This window comes from Pongo abelii, chromosome 6, assembly GCF_028885655.2.
Source record: "Pongo abelii isolate AG06213 chromosome 6, NHGRI_mPonAbe1-v2.0_pri, whole genome shotgun sequence".
In the NCBI taxonomy this organism is placed as follows: Eukaryota; Metazoa; Chordata; class Mammalia; order Primates; family Hominidae; genus Pongo; species Pongo abelii.
The window spans coordinates 43,580,163-43,600,634 of NC_071991.2; positions in this window are offsets into that span (position 1 = coordinate 43,580,163).

Sequence of the window (20,472 nt, forward strand, 5' to 3'; positions counted from 1 at the left end):
ATTTTTAATCATAACTTGAAAATGGACATTCATGAGAGCATAAGTGTAAATAGTAGCCAACTCTTCTTCCTTTCTTCCTAATTCACATTCTGTGGTACGTATTGCAATTGAAAATGAGATTGATTTCATTGTTTGAGGTATTCTTTACACTACTCTCCTGATTTTTTGTTTGTTTGTTTGTTTGTTTAAGTCTAGTTGGATCCAACTGAAACGAGGACATGGTAAGCATTACGGAAATACTACTAAGTAGGCAGAGTGGGAAACAAAATGACGGGATGAAGAAATATCTGAAGGAGATGAGTTTATTTATTCCTGTTTATACATCTTCAGCTCCTTTAATATACCTTCAATTCTGTCTTAGTTCATTCCAGTTGCTCTAATAAAATACCATGAAGCAGAAATTCACTCTTTACAGAGACTGTGAAGTCCAAAGTATTGGCAGATTCCGTGTCTGGTGAGGGCCCATTTTCTGGTTCATAGAAGGTGATTTCTCACTGTGTCCTCCCATAGTGGAAAGGACGAGGGGTCTCTCTACGGCCTCCTTAATAAGGACACTAATTCCATTCATGAGGGCTCTGCTCCATGACCCAATCACCTCCCAGAGACCCCACCTCCTAATACCTTGGGGGCATGTGGGAAGGATTTCAACATATACATTCTGGGGAGACATAAACATTCACACCATGGCAAATGCCTCTTTTCAAAGGGAGTGCTGACTCTGACAACCACAGGAGCCTGAAGGAAATTTTCCTCTGGAAATTAGGGACAAAACTTGCTGGTAATGCAAGTACACCGGGGTCACGCTTTGGTTCTGCTCCTTCACTGGCACATGAAGGGAGGGGTTATTTCACCTCTTCAAAAGTATCTGCTCATGTGTAACATAAAAACACTGAAGTCAGTCCTACTGTGTTAGGAGTGGCTGTCACACCCCGAGTGCTCAATGTTGTCGTGATTATTGCTTCAGAAAGATCATTTCACCTCACCAATTTAGCAGCAAAATTGCTATTAAAAATGGGCAACAATATAAATAAATATATTTCATTTTTATTTATTTTTTATTTTTTTGAGGTGGACTCTCACTCTGTCACCCAGGCTGGAGGGCAGTGGCACGATCTTGGCTCACTGCAACCTCCATCTCCTGGGTTCAGCAAATTCTCCTCCCTCAGCCCCCTGAGTAGCTCGGACTACAGGCACATGACACCATGCTTAGCTAATTTTTGTAATTTTAGTAGAGACAGGGTTTCACCACATTGGCCAGGCTGCTCTCGTGCTCCTGACCTCAAGTGATCTGCCTGCTTCATTCTCCCAAAGGGCTAGGATTACAAGCATGAGCCACCATGCCCAGCCAATAAATATATTTTAAAATAGACAAAAACTCTATTCCGCAAGGAAGGCTTACTGACTCCTCTTCTGCACTGAACCACAATGAAGAATTAGACTGTGAATGACAGGGGAAGAAGACGCAAAAAACCGAGGAGTTGTGAGACATGTGATGTGTTACTATACAAGGTGGTGGACTGCTGTTTCCCAACAATCTCCAGGAAGGCTTGGAGATTATGTGGACACACTGGGGCCTTGGATGGTTCCCTGAATTCCATTTTTACTCTGATTTCTTCCTGTTTCTTCTACTTTATCATCGTTTTCTTACCGAGACTCTCTCCTACATTAAAGCTGCCTCTTCATTAATTTCATTCTAGATTTTTGGCTTTTCCTTGTACTTTTCTTCTGCTCTGTCTCTTTGCTTTCTTTCTACCCATCAAAGGTTAACAAATAATAATAATGGTAACAATAATAACAACAATAGTAGAAAACCAGTCAAACAGCTACTGTGATTGGACATTTGCTATGCAGTAACAGATGTTATCTCCTAAGAGCCATGGTTAGTGGGTATGAGTCTATCAGATCTGTAAAAGAAAATGAAGCTCAGGTAGGCGAAGTGACTTGCCTCATGTCCAGGTAGTAGCTGACAGCAGAGTTGGGATTTAGACATAGATTGGTTGCTCTAACTCATCTGTGCCCTGTGCTTAACCTAGATGTTAAACTAACGACTCATATAAAATAAAATAATAACATCCACTTGTTAAACATGCCAGATAGTCTACTTAATTTCTCTCATTTATGAAATGGGTACATTCTCCAATTCTACCAGTAAGAAATCTCAGGTTGTTTAAATATTTTATCTAAGGTCAAATAACTAGGAACTGGCAGAGTTAAGTTAAACTAGCTTTACCGGACTGTAAGGCACATATATATTTTTTCACTTTGTTAGTGTTTACCCATTTTTGGAGGCTTAATCTTTTCCAAGAAATCATCTCCATAGCAGACTTTCTTTTTTAGAAAATATACAGGGTACACATTTTGGCTATTTAAAATAACCTGTTTGGAATTTCCTTGAATATTTCTTCTGTGTTCTATAAGTTCCAAATATGTTATTTATCCCCATTGAGACTGGGAACACCCTGAGGCACACACAGAGCTTGGTTTTCTTTTGTATTATATACAGGGTTATACGGCACAGGGCTAGGCACTTAGCCCCCAATTCAATTTTTTGTAAACCAATTAGTTCATTATTACTAAATTTTTAAATTCCAGTAGTTAATTGATGCCCTATCCAGGGGATGTTGGATTCTCGAATAACAAGTATATTTCTGGATTAATGCATTTTGGATATAACAAGTATATATCTCACTAACTGAGGAGAGGAAGAAGACGGTTTTATGAAGTGCCAGCCCATGTCTTGGGTCAGGAAATGCCAACCTCCCATTTACACACGCAATAAGGGCAGGCGTTTCCTGAGCATCTCACTATGCGCAAGACACTGGGCTGAGCAGTCCATAGGCATCCTCTCCTTTATTCCCTACATGAAAACTTTTACATACCATGCAAACAACCAAAGCTTGAAAATGTCAAAGGGCTTACTCCAATTCACTCACCTGCAAAACGGCCAAGCCAGGATTTGATGTTTGCCTCTTTGCAGTCAAAGGGTACAGTGGGTGTTTTTTCCCCGGACTGCATTCCCAGAAAAGCAAGATGTGCCTACATAGGGCTGGGTCAGATGGAGCAGGCTTATGAGCCCATGCTCAGAAATAGATGTTAAGGCCCAGGCTTTTGAATCTGGGGTAAGAAGTGAAACATGAACTCTAGCACAGAAACCCAAACTACAACGCATTGGTAAGGCCTTGTTTCCAGCTTCCTCCCCCAAGCCTTTTGAGCTCTACCTTCCTGCCGCACTGGAATTCCAACTACACTGGAGCCACGAGCCTTTGCATTGCTGTTCCTTCTGACGAAAATCCTCTAATTAAAATCCCACCACAACACGGGTGCACCACACATGCATGCACACCCCTTTAACTAGTCAGGTCATTCTCATCTTTCAGCTTCTAGTTCGAGATCACGTCTTTAGCAAAGCCACCCCTGAAGGCCACCCCGCCCTCACCCTGTCCAGTGTGGGTCACGATGTTCGTGTGTCACTGAATCCTCCTGAAATCTGGAAGAGTTTTTCCTTCAGAGGGTCATCTACATGTGTAATTAAACAGTCATCAGTGTGGTTATATGATTAACTTTTCCTTTTCCCTATCAGAAAGCAAGCCTGTTGAGGATAAGACATTAAATTTTTTTGCTCTTTATTCTATGTCTACCAGCTGGCTGTGTAAAGTAGTTAAGTGTTCAGCAATTAATTGTTCAATGGATGAATAAATCAATTAATGAAGTTTTCTTTGTTTGTATGTTTGTTTGTTTGTTTTTTCAGATAGGGTCTCACTATCACCCAGACTGGAGTGCAGTGGTGCAATCTCGGCTCACTGCAACCTCTGCCCCATCCAACTCAAGTGATCGTCCCACCTCAGCCTCCTGAGTAACTGGGTCCACAGGCACACACCACCATGCAGGGCTATTTTAATGAAGAGTTTTAAAGTACCAAATAATACATCTCTAGATTAAGGATGGTAATCCTAATTCCTAAAACTGTGATGAAAATAAAATGAGATCACCTGTAAAGTGCCCAAGAAAACATTGCTGTTCAATACATGAGCGTTCTTGTACTCTTTGGCACCAGCCAGCAGACCACGTCAACTAGTGCCAGCAACCCAGGGTCCCTCCCACTGTGGGAGGTAACATTGCAGGTGGTTACAGTGTGCAGACCTAGTTCAAGTTTCAAGTTCCAGATTTTCAATGTACACGTGTGTGAATTTCAGGAACTTTCTCTCTGAGCCTCACTTTCCAGTCTTAAAAATGGAGTTAATACTCCATATAAAACTCTCAACAGTGCCAGGCAAATAAACATGCCCCATGGATATTGTTGGTATTCTTAGGATTATTTCCCTCTTCAGAACTGCTTAGTAGCAGAGCCCACACTTCCTATATGATCTGCATGTTTTTTTCCATTTTCCATACCTATTTCTCTCTATTACCCTCGTTAACAATCATTTCCTTTTACCCCCTGATCTTTCCCCTACTTCCAGTGGAGTGGGGGATGAGCTGACAGGCCAGGGCACTAGGGGACGCCCCCAACGTTCATGAAGCTGGGTGAAATTCCAAGCTCTGGAAGCTGTTGGCACGAGAAATCACATTCATATGTTGGTATCGTTATGAAGGCTGATACTTTTCCCCATTCCAGATCCCAGAGGCTTCTGTGAATTATTTTAAGACTGCTTTTATATTGGAAGCAGGAGGAAAAACTGTAGAGGAGCATCATTTTTATTGGCATCTGTGAATTCTTTGAATATTTTATTGTTGAATTCAAAGTTTCTAGCTGGGCAAGGAGAGGCAGCCACATAGTAAGACTGGTCCATTGTCACCTGCCCCCTATTCCCATCTACTCCTCCTGCCACCCCCGCAACCCATACACACATCTATCTTCCATAGGAATAGTTGACTGTTCTCTCGCAGCCCCAATATTGAGCCATCCTCAGCTTTTCAACCTGTCTCCCACACCTATCATCTCAATCCAAGACCTTCTGCAATAGGACGTTTCAACCTAACAAAGCTGGCATGAGATCTGACAAGGTTGCAAGTGCTGTGGGCCCAGCAATATGAATAAACGCTGATTTTATTCTGGTATATTTTGGATGTATACGTGAATCTGTGAATCAGGAAATTTCAAGTTGGGGAATGGAAAGGTAAGAAAAATGTCACTTTTGCCTGTCCTGACGCAGCAAATTTTTTTTAAGTAAATTATGATTGCCCTCATAACATTTGTATTTTGGTCACTTCATAATTTTTGTTGTCGTTTTTCTGCTAACATGATACATATTTCTTGATGCCTTGTTTTTACAACTTTTAATATAATACTTCCCTTTTTACACACATTTGCATATTATATTCTTGTTAGAGAGTCCTCATGGGGATCCCTGGTTATGGACCTGAGAGAGGCCTAAAGGATTGTGTCATACTATTGCCACCTTAGTGGTATTCTATTTGGAATTTAGGTCCAACTAAGGTTTACTACTAAAATAAAAATTCCTACTTTATAAACTCTGACTATTTCTTTATTCCTGCATACCTGTTTCTAAGGGAAAAAGAGAAAATATAGAGTGTTTGCTTGCTGTAGTTTCAGCTATCATTGCTGTGCTTGAAAATCCAGAGGCACCGTATTTGCTCCACTGACTGAACATTTCTGAAATAGTATCACTATCAGGTAGATCAGATCGTTGGCAAAAGCTTTGGCACCAAAAAGATTCAACAAATACATTTCATCACACTGACCCTGTACTAAGAGCAACTTTATGTGGATAACCTCATGGGAATGGAAGTTGAGAAAGAGCTATTTCAAGGCTGCCAATGCCTTAATCTCTGCTCTGTTCAAAATGCAAACTTGCTGCTTTTTATGCTCACAGTAGTAAAACAAATCTGTGGGATTTTTTAATCCTCAGCATGGGAAGGTAGAGAGAAAAGTGAACAAGGGGAATCCCACAAAAAATATCTACAGTCACAATAGAGAAAAGATAATGAGCAGTAAAACACCTTCTTAAAAAAAAGAAAAACAAAAAGGAAAAAAATTATATAGGAAATTCACCCAACCTCAATTATAGGAGGGCAAAAAATAGCTTTTATTTGAAGCACCAACACTCACTTCTTTGTTACAGAAAACTAGAGCAACACTCGGCAGACTTGGAGGCTCCTAAGTTATCAGGGAACTGTTTCCTGGGAATATGTTCACCCGTTCCATGCAGCCTGCTTCATAAAGGCAGAATGAGTAGTGCAAATAAATTCTGTAAAACAGATGAGTGTTCCATGCTTTGTTCTAACAACTATGATATTGATGTAATGGAAATTTCAGGTGATGTCTGATCAGCTCTGCCCAGAGTTGGATGGCTGCCAGGGGGGACCCTGACTATTCTTGCTACAGCCAAGCACTCTCCTGCCACTCAAGGCCTCTATGCTGACCAACCTGCTATGTTCTGGCTGGAATTAAGGCCCCCGAGAGGCGCTCATTCCGCCCAGGCTGTGAAATACGAACATCGCTGTGAGATAGGGAGGTGGACCAGGGGCACAAAGACATGGACGCGGAAACCCACTTCTCTTGACTACAGTCTCCAGAGCAGCCATGTGGAAGGGTTCCATGGCCTTGGGCTCCCAAGTATCTGCTGTAAGCCTGTCTGTGACCCTGGGATCCTTCTGTGCCTCCTCACACCATCCTCATAACTGCTGGGGAGGATCAGGAGAGAATGGGACTCCAAGTGGTTTTCAGAACATTGAGAAAGAGGCCCTTAGTCCCCTTTCTCTGTTAGTCATTACCAAATGATGGTTCTCAGCGGGCGATTTAAACAGTGTGGTAGCTTTGTTATGACTATATAGAGTGATTCCAAACCTATTGAATGATTTTTTATTGTGATTTATTTGTGTTCCCTAATTGAAACAAAATGGTACAGCATTCTATAATAATGGTACCAAGCCTTACAGCCCATAATAATGTGCAATGCTACTTTTTTTTTTCTTTTATGGGGTCTGGCTATTTAAGTTCGTCCTAACTACTTGTATGTCGGAGTGTGACATTCCAGATTGGCTACAACTGAGAGAGCCCTGCAATGTTCATTTCTAAATCCAATCCTCACAGCCTTGTTATCTTTGTCAGAACAACCTAGTAACTGCTTCCTCAATGTTTTAATTTAGATTTCTGAGATACATGAGGAATTTAGATGTTATCCCCGCCCCCCACCCCCACCTTAAAAATGTGGCAGTGCCTCACTGTTTCTAGGACAGGCTAAAAAGAAACAGATCAAGCAGCAGTGAAGCCCTGAAATGTTATTCTAAGGAGTTTTCAGATTTCAGTCCTTCTGTACAGTAGTTGGGCCTCACTCAGGGATATACTGCTCAAGAAAACAGTCGCGGCATGGCCAAAGGGTGATGGTGATGCTCATTTAATGTTAAACAGCAGGCAGCTAATTGTTTCAATTCTGCAGTTTCAAGGGGTCATAAATGAAAAAGAAAATGAGAACAACTCCTATTTCTTTTACCATAAATCTTGAATACAAACATTTTTTTCAAGGCCCATGTACAACACAATGCATCTTTTCATAAGTTTTTTTGGAACGTTCGTAGTTGTACATATTTAAGTTAAATAATTATTTGGGTGGGACTGAAAGGGGAGACCAAGTCATTTTATGAGTGGAAGCTTTCTGGACGAGAATTACTCGTCCTACCTAGCCCCAGATTTTTTCTGGCAAAAAGTCTTTGTAGCAATTCCATCTAACCCTGTTTGGACTCGAAAATACCTTTGCATTTTTTCCCCCATTTTGTCCTTGAGAAAGTCAGGTGTCCATGGTTAGTATATCTGGACACTAAACCAGATACTCAATCCAAATTCAGGAAAGACAAAGAACTATTGTGACAGGATAAATGCTTCCTTCTCAAGCGGCATTTGCAGTTTCACTGTCTTTGTTTTTCAGTTCACTGCTTTGGTGAGGTCTCTAGCAGCTGACAAACAGAGCCTAAAATTTAAGACAGTCTGCAAAGGTCAAGTCCGCTTTCCTTGCACTTTTTGTGAAAGAAGAGCCCAGGCATCTTGCCTTGGAAAAGTAGCAAAACAAGACAAAAGAGAGGCTTAAGCATTTATCTATTGGAATTCTTCTGCATCCTAGACAACATCCTTATATTGACGTCCTTGTTACACTGTTGAACTCCACTGTCAATAGAATTTTTTACAGAGTTTTGGATTCTGGGACCCTGAGATATGATAAAGTAGTGTATTTGAAACCTCTAGAAAGAAAAAGAAAAAGAAAGCAGCAATCTCAACAAGGGCAAGGGCAAACAGAGTTGGGACAACAAAAAGAAAAACATGATACTAGCTTACTAAGCCAACTTCTAAGTGTAGGGCACTCCAAGTTAATTTCAAAAGCTAATTGCAAGCATTAACTATTGTGATCTTTGTAGAAAAATCCAATAAAGCTGTCAAAGGGCTTCAGTAATAAGCACTTTGCGGTTGGGAGATATCAATTTGTTTGCTTTTGGATTTGTTTGTGCCTTTAGTCATTTAGGTGCTGTTTTTTATTGTGATGGGTTTAGCTTTTTTTGCATAAATATAACCATTTTTCCATTATTGAAGCAAAAGAAACAGTTACAGTTTCTGCACATTTTGGGCAGATAAAGATCAGCAGGGAAGTAAATATCCATCGTCTTCCTTTAACTCTCTCCTCAGTCGGGAACTGTATCCTTTCAGTTTTCCCCAAAAAACTTTTTCAGGTTGGGAACACAGCAACCAGCCTTTTTTTTTTTTTTTTTTTTTTTTGAGACGGAGTCTCACTCTGTCGCCCAGGCTGGAGTGCAGTGGCGCGATCTCGGCTCACTGTGCAAGCTCCGCCTCCCTGGTTCACGGCATTCTCCTGCCTCAGCCTCCCAAGTAGCTGGGACTACAGGCGCCCCGCCACCACGCCGGGCTAATTTTTTGTGTTTTTAGTAGAGACAGGGTTTCACCGTGTTAGCCAGGATGGTCTCTCGAACTCCTGACCTCGTGATCCCCCCTCGCCTCGGCCTCCCAAAGTGCTAGGATTACAGGTATGAGCCACCACGTCCGGCATTTTTTTTTTTTTTTTAGAGCAATGGATATTTCTTAAAATAAGGTTTCCCCTTTCCCAACTCCCCACCCCACCCCCAGGTTAATTCTCACCATACAGGTGGAATATGTTTGCCTACCAATTGCATCTGGCATCCCAAAATGAGGGGAAGGTGCCAGGTCAGAATAGCAGGGAGCAAATCTCATGAAGCCAACAAGTAGCGGAAAAAGAGATCTCAAAATCAAAAAAAGTCTTTTCTTTGGAGGACAAGGTTGGAGGTAATGGAGAAAGAAGGAAGTTCTCCGAGGAGATAGCTTTTTCTTTTTTTTTCTTTTTTCTTTTTTTTTCTTTTTCTGCTTACAAGGAAAGAAAGTGTGCCAGGCCTTTGCACTTAGAAGCAGCTATGGATATACATGTTGGTTGTTCAGAGAAGAACGCATTCATTGCCTGTTGACATTCCTACTCAAAGCCAGGATTATAATTATCTTTTCCTAATGGCTTTCAAAATCTTTAAATAGAAAAAAAAAAAATGTATCTGTATTTCTCTACTGTTTAGGTCCAATTTTTGTATGAATTATAATTTTAAGTCTTTTTGAGTTTGCCCTTAGTCCATCAACACACCCATCTCTAACTGCTAAAGGCAGTTAATTTTATTTATTTATTTATTCATTTATTTATTTATTTGAGACAGGGTTTCACTCTGTCACCCAGGCTGGAGTGCGGTGGCGTGATCTCAGCTCACTGCAACCTCTGCCTCCTGGGCTCAAGCGATTCTCCCGCCTCAGCCTCTCGAGTAGCTGAGCTGACAGGCGCACACTATCACACTCAGCTAATTTTTGCATTTTTAGTAGACATGGGGTCTTTCCATGATGATTTTAATTTTTAAATAAAATTATCATTATATATGTCCTGTATGGTCATTTTATACCATATATGCCGTGTATGTTCAAATGTTGAATAAAAAAATCAATCCTTCATTCTTGTGTATGAGCTTGACCAGTGTTCAGATATTTAAAGTTTGCATGAGACTTGGATTTTGCTAGAAGGTGGAAATCACAGCCGCTGGTATTGTATTATTGAGCCCAGTATCACAGACAGCCAAGCACTTATTATAATGTTGTTGAAGGAGTGCCCAGGGCATGTAAAATGATTTTGATTTAAATTTAAACTCTTGGTAATGAAATGTCAGTACTTACAGAAAAAATGATATTCAAGTACATTTCAAAAAGAAACTCCTTTACTTTTCATCATTCAGTGGTTTCCTGGTTTGCCACTCTAGTGAAAATCTCTTGTCTGCTTGCCCAGTATCCATTACCCTCCTTTTGGTGACACTTCGCATTTCCTCAGGGGACTATCTACCCCCACCACCCTCCTTCCTCACTGCTCTCTCCACAGCCCATTCCACCCCTAACCACTATGTGGTTTGAATGAGACTATCTCCATCCCTGGCTGCAAAGTTGGGCTTATAACCCAGTATTAAACACAGTGTTTATCCCACTGGCCATAGTCATTGGTTCATGGATGAAGATAAACGCAGTCAAAGCAAATCAAACCTAACATGGGGCTTCTGTGGGAAAGATTTAGAGATGCTAAGAGAATTGGCCATAACATGGGCTTCAGGCTGCTGAGGAGCCATTTTGCCATCAAGAAGGAAGTACATAGAAAGACTAGAAAGAAGTGGAAAATGTTTCCACACACTTTTAAAAGGTAGAGCCAACAAATCTTGCTGAGTAGACTGGATATACTTATGGCTTGAATGTAGGTGATGAGAAAAGCCAGAACTCTTGGATATGTTCTAGATTTGGGGCTGAAAAACTAGGTAGATATGATTGCCGTTTGCTGAGTTAAGAAAAGATTGAATGACACAAGATTGAGAGGGGAAAAATCAACTCTTGTCGAGTTAGGTTTGACATGTCTTTTAGACATTCAAGTAGAGATGCCAGTACGGAAATCTGAGAAAGAGGCAGGTTTGGATAGGTGGATTTGGGGTCACCAGGCCTTGGTTGGCATATAAAGCCAACCAAGCTGGACTGAGTTCTTGGGCGCATGCCAATTTGTGTCCAGGGTCAGGAGAAGGCCTTAACAATAAAACCGAAGTGTCTCTGCATATTAAACAATTTATGATCTATTTCTTGATATGTTTCCAACCTTTTCTCTCCCCATCTCCTTCCTGTACCTTGCATTTCAGACATTTTAACTTCCTGCAGCCCTTGACCAAGATGGCTCAGATTTCCCCTAGGACTCTGAAAGACTTGTCTTGTCTATTGGAAGTGTCCTCCTATCCCACTCAAACACACCTTTGGTTTTTCACAATTTAATGTAGAAATAACTTCTTTTCTGACTCCCTCTCTGAGTTTGGATTGGGGTCCAAGAGGAACTTAGGCGTTCCTCTTGCTAGTTTGTTATCATGCTTGGTCTATTTGTTTGCCTCTTTCACTAGAAAGCTCCCTGGGATCAGAGGCTGTGTGATTTGTTCACCTTTGTATCTTCGGAACCCCAATGGTAACTGGCTCTTAGTAAGTGCTTAAAAAATATGTACCAGTCCAGTACATATCTGACCAACTGATTTACCACCCTATTGATTGTTCTACCCCCTGAGTCAGACCACTGCTCTGGAAGAGATTCACCTAGTACTATGGTTCTCACACATTAACAAGCATCAGCGTTACCTGGAAGACTTGTTAAAATGCAAGTAGCTCTACTGTACCCTGAGAGTTTTTGATTCAGTAGATCTCAGTGGGAACTCAGAATTTGCATTTTGAATAAGTTCTCAGGTGATGGAGAGGTTTCTGGTCAAGGTCTACACATTGAGAATTACTGCCTAGGAACTTCCTCAAGTAAATCATTCTCATTGTCTACTCACCTCTACCCTACGCCTGCCTAATTAGCTCAGCCCCAAAACTTGGAGATGCTTCAAATTTTAATTACATGAAGCTGTGTACAAATGGCTTGATTTCTCAGTGTTGCACCAGATATCCATGTGGCTAGTTTCTTCTGGTGCGCAAAGAGACACAGAGATATGCCTAACTGAAATTTATCTATCTTATGCAAAAATTTATTAAAACGCTTCCATGTAAAATTACACTAAAACACTCCATTGGCCAAGCCTGGATAAATACAAATTTTTCCTATGTCTCGGGTTGTGCAAGGGGCACCAGTGTTAAACTTCGTGTTGTTTGAATTATTAAGGGAAGTTCTGTCAACATATGAGTCAGAGATTTCCAGAGCCCAGTTCTCAGTGAAAAATTACCACGTGTAAGTTGGCTGGATTTTAACCTGTATCAGATACCACAAGGGCTCACCATCTTAAATCCTCCTGGCCTCACTTTGTCTTCGTGTGTGTGTGTGTGTGTGTGTGTGTGTGTGTGTGTGTGTGTGTGTAGAGACAGGGTCTCACTTTGTTGACCAGGCTGGTCTCGAACTCCTGGCTTCAAGGGATCTTCCTGCCTCAGCCTGGACAGCCTGGACTCGAGGGAATCCAGGCTAAATGATGGCCCAAAGCAAATAACCATACTGAGAGGTGAAGATTTAGCTTCAGAAGGTATGTAAGACCAATGTGCATTGCAAAGCCAAATTACAAATACATATAAAATAACAATAGATGTGATTGTTTTTCACTTAACTGCATAATAGGAAGTCTCTGACTTGAGTGATTTGAAAGCTTTGGAAGTAATCCTCTGTATAAGTTTAGAGCACTGATTAGAAAATTCTGTGTTTGTTTGAGAGAATATGTAACAATTTTACTGAGCAGAGAGAAAAGAAAATCATCCCTTTGTCAAGCTTTTGGAAATCCAGGGGCAATAAAAGTATTCACATCTAGCTAAATGTGGGAATTACTAATGATGATAAAACAATATTATTTAGTGATATGTATCTGAAATATTTTCTACTTTAAATTGTGAATAATAGTAATTATTATCTCCTTCATTTGTACAACAGTTTGTACAACCTCAAACTTTTTAAGCACGCTGAAATTTCAGTTGATTTTTTTCAGCCAGCATGGGAGTGAGATAAAGCAGGTATTAGTTTTTCATCTGTAAAATGAAGTAACTGAAGCTCAACTAGTTTACTTCCCTCCTCCAACAAGGTCCCTTTTTGTTTCTCTATGATTTTATTTTAAGGTTAAGGAAAATGAGAAGTTAAGCAACTTACTTAAAATGGCTGAGCTAGTGAATGTGGAGAAGAGGGAGAATCCAGGTCTTCTATCTCCCAGGTTACAATCTTTTAAAATGACCACCCTAGGCAGTGACTTGATAAGGCCCCCATTGCCACTGGGACGAAATCCAACGGTGATGATTCCTGGAGCCCATCACTTTCTCCAGGGATTCCAGGGAACATGTTTTGCCTTTCCAAAATACTGCTGCAGGGATTGTAAATCAACACAACAGGTTGTCAAGAGCTGCTAGATTAAAAAATAATAATAAAGCAAGAAAGAAACACCAAAAAGTTTAGTTTGAATGCATGCTTGTCTTGAAAATTATTTTACAAAGACTGAAGCTAATTCAATTGCCTGTAATGACTTTCTAAAGCGAGCACAGCCCATGAGCGAGCCTTATCACGATCGTCTTTTCTAATTGGCTTTATTTCCATGGCAGCCAGATCCTTCACACATAGGACAGGGCCTCTTGCTTACCCTGGAGGACACACAGAATCCGGGTCCTCACATGGGGTGGCCAGATGTCCTAGATTAACCAGAATGACAGGGGAGCTGGAGCTACTGTCTTGTTGTGTGCAGACATTCTGGAGGGATCGTCCTTCGAGCACAAGGCTCTCAGAACTCTTTGAAGGGGAGACACTCATGTCTTTCACCATTTTGGTCTCAGGAGGATGAGGAATGAATCTCTCAGGCCCAGCCCTAGGGAGTACTTGATTGCTTTTGTTTAAAAGGAAATGTTTCCAGTTCTATAAAGAGCTTTTCTTTATTTCTAAGAAGAAAGGAATGATACAACTTTACACATTTTGTAAGACTCCTAAGGGCGGGCATTCCTGAAAGTTTGCCACTTGGGATAGATTACTAAGAGATTCCAGGGAGAGAAGGAGAGAGGGAGTCAGGGACAAAAGATACTGACCCACAGGAGATATTGTCTTCTGCACAGTAATAGCGGGAAGGGGTTCTCAGGAAGCAAGAGCGGAAATTTGGGACGGGGGCAGAAATTCCAGTGTATTGCTAGAGCGCCATCTATTTATAGGGCCCACAAGGCACTCTTGAAGTTGTCATTAATCACCGCTTCTCCTTCTGAAGAAGAAATGTGTTTTCTATAAGCCAGTTCTTATGAATAGGGCTGATTACAAAGTCAGACATGAATTAGTGTGCAGTCCCTAAAGTCCCTGAATGCCACACCAAGGCAGGACTTTTAAGTGCAATTATAACTTCTGGAACCAGCATAACACGATGTTCTGCATTTGAAAATCTGGGAAAGCATCTGCATGAATTTCTTATTCCATTTGCTATTTGCATACTTGCAAAATGTAAAAACCTGCTTTGGCATATGTCAGAAAAACTACAAAATCCCTCTCAGAATAATGGAAGTAAAAAAATATAAAATGCAGTGTAAATATTTGGGTCAAAAGCTTGACAAAGGCAATGCCACATTTTTCTTTCATTTTATTAATAGTTTCTTGCTTTTCTTAGCACAGTAATTTCAATGGACAAGCAGTTAGGTGAAAAAGTATCGATTTCCCTCACTTACTACGGGAATTCTGCTCTAATTAAATGGCAGAGCTAAAAGTTAGCCTTTGCCAACCGGATTTTAGTGCCAGTTAAACTCCTAGTAGGTTTTGAGTGGCCCATGGGTCTATATTACCAAGCCAAAACTCCTCTTGAGTTTCAGTATCTCTTCCCCTTCCCACCTTCATCCCCCTCCACCGCTACAGCTCCTTTCCGTAGCCGCCTCTGAATTGCAGTGGGTAATTTTTCTAAGTCTCAGTGAAGGTATAAGCAGACTCATTTTGCTGCTTTTACTTTGAAATCTCAACTTGGTAGATTTGCTATCAAATCTGTAGTTAGATATGGGTTCTCAGGGGTAGGGGATAAGGAGGGTAATTAGTTGAATTTTAATTTTTTTCTTTTTGAATTACATTTCCAGGCATATAGACAATAAAATCCTTGCAAACAAAGTCTAAGACCCTTTTGTATGATCACGAGTGGACATAAAGTATAACTTTTGAATGAATAACAATGAATGAATGAGTGAATGGGAGGTTTCAGAAACCCCACAATGAAAAATTCCTCCTGGCCTCCCTGTGTGTGGCTATTTGCTGAGCACATAGGTATCACGTGCCTCCGTCATGCCAGGTGCTGTTCTGTGCACCATGAATAGGAAGATGAACTGGCTTTTGTATTTGAGAAGCTAATTCCCTCTTGAAGATGAAAAGCCTGTAAATGGTTATAATGCCAGATACTGGAGGCCACAGTGGAAGAGTGGGTGGGAGCTACCAACAGTCACCAGGAGAGACAGCAAGATCCAGGGGCCCTAGATTAGCTCTTAGCAGTTAGGTCCACCAGGAGGTTGTCCTCAATCAATGGGCTGTCACTTCTGCACCAGGACATTGGCCAGAATAAATGATTAGTGCAGTCTCTGGGGCCATGGGCTTTCATAATAGGCAGGGTCATGGTCTACCCACACTATTTTTAAAATAGTCTATTTTTAAAATAACCTTTTCCTTAATTCCAAATGTAATGCCATACAGGTTCATTGTAGAAAACTTGAGGCCACCCATCTGGTAACTCCTGACTCTGCTACTCTTGCTAGCATGCTTTATAAGTTTCAATTATTATTAACAGTGCTGATTGGGCAAAAAGTATGCCCAATCTATGAACTAAGCAGCTGCCTCGTTGAGGTGGTTTGGTGCCAAAGCTCTGCCCGGCAGAGATGGTGATGATTAACTCGATAGGAATTTGATCTGAAGAGTTGACTGTTGAGAGTAAGGGCAGAGAGAGGCTGAGAGGCACAGGGAAAAGTGGAGGCACAGAGATCTGCTGGCCCAATATAATGGAAGGTCATGACAAAGGAATCAGTAATTCTAATAGCTGAAATTGATTAAGTGTGTATTATGTGTCAGGCACTATTCTAAGTGCATTTTACGTATAGTAACTCACTTCAAAGTTCACAATAACCTTCTGATGAGAAAATGGAGGAACAGAGAGGTTAATTAATTTATCCAAGGTAACACAGACAGGAAGTGGGAAGGCTGAGCTATAAACCCAAGTAATCTGGCTCTGGAGTCCAAACTCTTATCATTATACCCCACTGCTTCTCAATGGAATATATAAAAATACATATTTTTTTATGTATGTATGTGTATATGCATATATGTATGTGTGTAAGTTTATATGCATACACTGATATTTTGTCAGTGAAACTGGCCAGAAAGAGGGTGACCAGATAACCTCCATCAGTACATCCAGAAAACTCTTCAGGTTCCTAAATCATGTCTCCTTGTCCCGGTAGCAGCTGCTACTCCTAGGCTCCTGCCAGACTCTTGAGTGGGTGACGAACTACCCTATTTTGTCCAGAATGTTTCTGGTTTCAATATTGAAAATCCTCTGTGTGGTTGGATTCTCATCTTCCTCATTTCTACCCGCTCGTCACAATAGGACTCTGCTGATTAGAAAAGCCTGACTGTCTCTCTTCTTTGTAACCTTAAAAAGCTTGGTCAGCATCCCTGCCTTTGAACACTGAATTCCCTTTGCAAATCCTTTCCCCTCAGACCCTCACCACTCTGCTCTTCCTTTCCTTCTGATGGTACTGGAAAGGTGGCAGAGTTCCCGTTCTCTCCCTCCCCTGTCCCTACAGGATTCCCTTCAAGCATTGCTCCCCACCCCTCATGTGGTAGCAACAATGACTTACCACACCTTGGCAAAGCACTTTCCTCATAAGTCGCCTCACCTGATCCCCTCTGATGACTCTTCAGCTCAGAGGAGGGAACCCATTTGAGAAAACAACCTCAAGGTGTGTCAGTTCCATCTTCCATCTGATGCAAAAACTCCCATTCCTGCATGGCGGATCATACTTTTCATTTTCCACAGAAGCCACCAAGAGTAAAGTTTGTACCAGTAAACTAATGGTCTCCATGAAGGGAGCAGAGATCACACAGAGTGGGAAGAGGGATGGATTCAGAAGCTGACCTGCTACACAAGGGAATGGAGAATGTGGGTAGCTCAGTTCAGGAAAATAAATGCACTCACAGGCCAGGCGCGGTGGCTAACGCCTGTAATCCCAGCACTTTAGGAGGCTGAGGTGGGCGGATTATGAGGTCAGAAGATCGAGACCATCCTGGCTAACATGGTGAAACTCCATCTCTACTAAAAAATACAAAAAATTAGCCGGGCGTGGTGGTGGGCACCTGTAGTCCCAGCTACTCGGGAGGCTGAGGCAGGAGAATGGCAAGAACCCAGGAAGTGGAGCTTTCAGTGAGCAGAGATGGCGCCACTGCACTCCAGCCTGGGCGACAGAGCGAGATTCCATCTCAAAAAAAAAAAAAAAAAAACACCCACAGTCCCTTGGATGCACCAGGTTTTTAACCTAGAAAGATGACTAGCAAACAAAGTGTGCCTGGGCACTGCTAGAGAAAAATATAAGTAATAGTTTTCAGAAGCAATGTAATGGCTTCAGGGAAAACTATAGAATGGTAGTGCTATGGTTTGAATGTGTTCCCCAAAGGTGTGCATGTTGGAAACATAATTCCCAATGCTACTGTGTCCGGAACTGGTTCCTTCTTGTGGGTTCTTGGTCTCGCTGACTTCACGAATGAAGCCGCAGACCCTCGTGGTGAGTGTTACAGTTCTTAGAGATGGCGTGTCCGGAGTTTGTTCCTTCAGATGTTCAGATGTGTCCGGAGTTTCTTCCTTCTGGTGGGTTTGTGGTCTTGCTCACTTCAGGAGTGAAGCTGCAGACCTTTGTGGTGTTACAGCTCATAAAGGTAGTATGGACCCAAAGGGTTAGCAGCAGCAAGATTTATTGCAAAGAGTGAAAGAACAAAGCTTCCACAACATGGAAGTGGACCCCAGCGGGTTGCCACTGCTGGGGCTCCGGTGGCAAGCGTTTATTCTTATTTGGCCCCGCCCACTTCCTGCTGATTGGTCCATTTTACAGAGTGCTGATTGGTCTGTTTTTACAGAGTGCTGATTGGTGCGTTTACAAACTTTAGCTAGACACAGAATGCTGATTGGTGCGTTTTTACAGAGTGCTGACTGGTGCGTTTACAAACCTTTAGCTAGACACAGAGTGCTGATTGGTGCGTTTACAATCCTTTAGCTAGACAGAAGAGTTCTCCAAGTCCCCACCCGACCCAGAAGCCCAGCTGGCTTCACCTCTCACTACCATAATGGGAGATAGGGCCTAATAAGAAGTGATTGGGTCATGAAGATACAGCCCTCATGAATGAATGAATGTTATTTGCAGGACTGAATTAGTTATCATGAGAATATGCTGTTACAAAGTAAGTTTGGCCCCTTTCTGTCTCATGCGCTCGCTTCCACCTTCTGCCATGGGAAGACCCTTGCCAGATGCCAGCCTCACGTTTTTGGACTTCCCAGCCTTTAAACCATGAGTCAAATAAATGTTTTTTTCTCTATAAATTACCAAGTCTTTGGTTTTCTATTATAGCAACAAAAGACAAACTAAGACAGGTAGCAAGAGGAACTAAAGGGAGGTCTGAAAGGACCGTAGAGGTCAACACCCTCATTTTCCAGTTGAGCCACCTGAGGCATAGGGAGAGGACAAGACAAGGATCTAAATAACAATGGCTGAGGTGGAGGCAGTGCACATCCAGCACGGTGCATGGGCAATGAATAAAGTGAGTTGCAGATTAAAGCTAATTTGACCAATCATAAAGAGTTGTTGGAGGAGACACATGACTGGAAGGCAGCAGTGCAATTGCATGCTTTCTACAAGGCCAATTGGGGCAAGCATCCAACCTTGATGGCACAAGCAGAAGGGTGTCCAGTGGGTTGGGGGACACAGGAAAAAGAGAGCAAGGAACTTCACCTTATTTGTTCTGGAGACTTATGATCACTGTTTTCAAATACAAGACATGCTCTTATCTGGAAGAGTTAACAAAACTTCTTAAAAGTACGTGTGTTCATTATATTTATTGCTTAACAACTTGGAAAGATATTAAAACTTTTGTAAAAGTGACTGTTTCTACCTGAAAGTAACACTATTAACATTTTATTTAAAAATTTCCAAGTGTCTTTTATGCCATGCACATTTTTTAAAAGTTCAGGTCATATTACATGTGCAATTTTCTATCTTATTTTTAATACTTAGCATATTATTGGTATTTCTTCATGTTATTGAAAACTTTTCATAGCTATTAAGAACCAACATAGCCTTACATTGAATGGATAATTTATAATTTATCTCATAATTTCTGTAATAGATATTTGACTTATGATCAATATAATTGCACTGCGACAAAAAGCATCACACGTTGATCTTTATTTTCTGTTTGTAAGTAATTATCTGGTGTATATTCCAAGAAATAAAATTATTTGGCCAGAAAACATACTGTTTTAGAGTTGTTGATACAATTACAAAAAATCTTTACAAAAAAATTGTAAAAATTAACACCACCACAGCATTGCACGCTGGTGCCCATTTCACAAGCCTTCATCTACAAAGACCTTCATCTATAATAATCATATCATGTATTTGCTAATTTTGTAGATGTAGCTTTGTTGTAATTTTAACTCATTGATAATAACTGAGGTTGAAAATCACAATATATGAGAACAAATGTCATGCAAGAAGAGGTGGAAAGCCTAAGAGACCAATCACATAAATACAAGTTTTAAATTTTCTTAAATAATCTCTTCTTATACTCTAAAATAGTACTCTGTTTATCCACATTAGATGGAGCCATAGGGGAGTTCTTTTAAATGTTTAAGGGACAAGTAGTTGTAATTGTGTGGAAGAACAAAATTTGAGGAAAAAATCAGAAGTCATTTGTTATCCTACCAGAGATGACACAAACACCTAAAAAAAGTAACACATACACACACACAAAGCTGAAGGTAATTCACTCATAAACACAGATATTAAGTTTATTATTAAAATCCAAATCCAGAAATTCATTTTTAAAATACCCCCAAAAGCCGACTGGGTGCTGTGGCTCACACCTGGAATCCCAGCACTTTGGGAGGCCAAGGTGGGCAGATCATGAGGTCAAGAGATCGAGACCATCCTGGCTAACATGGTGAAGCCCTGTCTCTATTAAAAATACAAAAAATTAGCTGGGCGTGGTGGTGTGCACCTGTAGTCCTAGCTACTCGGGAGGCTGAGGCAGGAGAATCATTTGAACCTGGGAGGCAGAGGTTGCAGTGAGCCGAGATTGTGCCACTGCACTCCAGCCTTGGCGACAGAGCGACATTCCATTAAAAAAAAAAAAAAAAAAGCCAAGTAAGATTTATATAAGATGGCAAGGTAACTTAGTATTCAAAATTGATTAATTAATTATATTTCTCAGTCAAGAGAAAAAA